Raw genomic sequence first — 989 nt, forward strand, 5'->3', positions numbered from 1 at the left:
TAATTCTGTAAAATTTTCATAAATTCTTTATTATTAGCGTACTACATATGCATATACTAGATTGCTAGTATTTGTTAACTAATTTAAATTGGTCGAATAGTCAACTCATTCGTTTGTTTAAATGAATGTCGAAGATTCGAATCATACAATAAAACTTAGGTAGTTACTTCTCCCTCATTAAAACAGTTCTTAATCTGATGAGTCTTGTGACTATAGAGATGAATTAATTTGTCTATATCCCTCAAGTCTCAATTTAAATAAGTACCTCAAGAAACAACAATTAAATTGAAAGTCAATTTAAACTTCAAAGTCATTGGAAGACTATTTGACCCATATTAAAGTGGATTAATTGTCTAAAAGCACTATTATTATTCATTTTAAAAGTTGAAACTACTTTTTTAATGGTGAAAATTGTATGTTTTTTATTAAAAAAAAAAAACTCAAGAATAATATACTCAAAATAATATTTTTTATTAAATATATTTTTTTAATTTTTGGATCCATCTTCTGAGGTTGGCTTAGGAGGAACTAAGAAAAACCAATATAACGAAAGAAGTTAGCCCACTTTGTTGGTTGGACCCAGTAGCCTAAAGCCTTGTAATAATTAGATGTATGTCTAATACCAAAAAAAAAAAAATGTGATAATAATGAGTCTTGATTCTAATGGCATATTTTTTTCTCTCTATTTTAAAGGTCTAGATTCAAACTCTAAAAAATCCAACAAAAAAAAAATATAATAAAATGTGTGAAAAATGTGTGAATATATTATATAATGTATACTTAGAATTGGAGGTTGTCTAATCTATCGACAAAAAAAAAATGTATGCCTTCGTATAAAATTTACCATCCAGTCACCCACGCAAAACCTTAGTGTAATAATAATGATCTTTATCTTGAAATAGGTATATTGAGGTTTGAGTTTTAGGTTAGACTAGTAGTGAATGGAAATCAGAGAGTTGTAAACTTTTTTAGATTTGGTTTGATGTTGA

Source organism: Arachis duranensis, chromosome 3, assembly GCF_000817695.3.
Source record: "Arachis duranensis cultivar V14167 chromosome 3, aradu.V14167.gnm2.J7QH, whole genome shotgun sequence".
Taxonomy (NCBI): Eukaryota; Viridiplantae; Streptophyta; class Magnoliopsida; order Fabales; family Fabaceae; genus Arachis; species Arachis duranensis.